Genomic DNA, 2,133 nt, shown 5'->3' with positions numbered 1-2,133 from the left:
TCATATTATTGTAATTTTGGTTTGTGAGTTCACATTTGCTGGGAATCATATGGTCTGGGTTCAAGTATATTCCTATAAAGAGGTTTTTGTGTTTCTTCTGCCAGTTGACCAGAAGTGCCATCAACACTGGCCAACCAATTTTTATGTTAATTTTTTCCATCTGAAAGTTCCTGGTCCAACTAAGGGATCAGAACATTAGACCCACTTGAGTCTATCATTATTAATTCTCTAGTAAAACATCCCCCCACCCCTTATACACACACACTTATTTTATCTACCCTGATCATAGTTGTGATCTATTGGAAAGTCAGAAAATAAATTTGATGGAGGTAAACCAAGGTAGTAGACCAATGTTGTGATTAACATTTTTGAAAAATGAAATAGTACAGAAAAGTTTAACACAGATAGTGACATAAAATATCATTTCTGAAAACTTTTTCTTACTTATATGTGTCTGTGTGTTCATGATGTGTCTTTGTGTACTAGGCTGCTATGTAAAATGTATTTCTATACTACTCAGCCAGTAAGAGAAATGAAGTCTTAATACCTGCTATATGGATGGAGATGGAAGACATTATATTGAGTGAAATAAGTCAATCACAAAAGGACAAATACTGTATGACCTCACTTATATAAAAAGACAAGAAAAGGCAAACGCATAGAGAACAAAGTTTATTAGTGGTTACCAAGGGTAGAAGGGAAGAAGAAAGGAGGTTAACAGTGATGGAAGTATTGCATTGATTAAGGGTAGGGTTGTACAGCTGATTACTATAATTGCTGTCAGTAAGTTGTAACCCTGTAAAAAGTTGAATTGGCAAAAGATATATGATAGATATATTTACAACAACAATAACGAATAAAGAGTAGCTGAGAGGCTGCTTATGTCCTACCCAAAACCTCACGAGATTTGGTTTCTTGGTTCGGAGGTTTAGGGTCATGGTTTCATGGGACATTCTAGTTAATTGCTCTAATAACATATTTAGTGTCTCTGTTCTACCTTCCAGAACTTAGTGCCTTGGGTCTTACAAGCTTGTAAGCAGCCATGCAAGGCACAATAAATGGTCTCTGTTCACCTGGAATAACAGAGGAAGATGAAGAGTCAAGAAAAGGTAGAAGATATGGAATGTGTGGCTCACTGTTTCCATGAACAACTGCCTCCTTTGCCATGAGACTAGAAAAACCGAGTTGTGCCTAGCTACCATTACTAAAGATTTTGATCAGAAGATTCCATAGAAGAATCCTGAACAAAAGGGGTAATGCAGAATAGAATCTCAAATCTCATGGACTCCAGACTTCCTGAAGCCATGAAGGTTGGATGAACCCCTGAAACTATTGCTCTGAGATAATCTTGAAACCTAACACCAAAATATCACCTGAAGTCTTCTAAGAACCAACCAGCAGTTTGGCTTAACCAATAAAAAAGGTCTGTCTTGAGTATTATGCTCTTCTAAGAACTATCTATATAGGACCAAATTCACAACAACAACTCAAAAGATTAGGCATGAACCTTAACCCAATGCCATGAAGTTGATTCAGACTCATAGTGATCCTATAGGACAGAGTAGAACTGCCCTATGGAGTTTCCACGGCAGTGAACAAAACTGACAAAATCTCTTTTCTCATTGAGCTTACCTTCTTGTGGGAGAAGAAAAAATAAAGCAAATAAATTAGTAAATTATATAGCATGTTAGATGATGATGAGTTCTATGGAGAACAATAAAGCTGGGAAGAAGGTTAGGGGATGAGGGAAGAGGTTTTGCAAGATGACATTTGCAAAATGAGAAGGTAACTTTTTTTTTTCTTTATTTTAAATTGTGATTTGGGTGAAGATTTACAGAGCAAATTCACTTTCCATACAGCAGTTCACATCTACTTTGTCTCATGTCATTGACCACAGTTTACCACAATGCAAAAGCTCCCCTCCCATTTCCTCCCCATAGGTACCTCTTCCCAGTGTCCATCCCACCATACACTCCTGCCCCCTGAGCTGTCTCCCTGTGCATAAACAGCCCTTCTTTCTCCCACGATTGTTCTTTCCAAGGTGTGTATCTACATGAGGTAAATGTTTAACACACATGCCTGTATTTTGTTTGGCTGGAAACCACAGGTGTGGGTTCAATTCCAGACCTGAAG

This window comes from Orycteropus afer, unplaced genomic scaffold (assembly GCF_000298275.1).
Source record: "Orycteropus afer afer isolate SDZICR_OR568_19922 unplaced genomic scaffold, OryAfe1.0 scaffold00019, whole genome shotgun sequence".
In the NCBI taxonomy this organism is placed as follows: Eukaryota; Metazoa; Chordata; class Mammalia; order Tubulidentata; family Orycteropodidae; genus Orycteropus; species Orycteropus afer.
Note: the sequence above shows the minus strand (reverse complement) of the source record.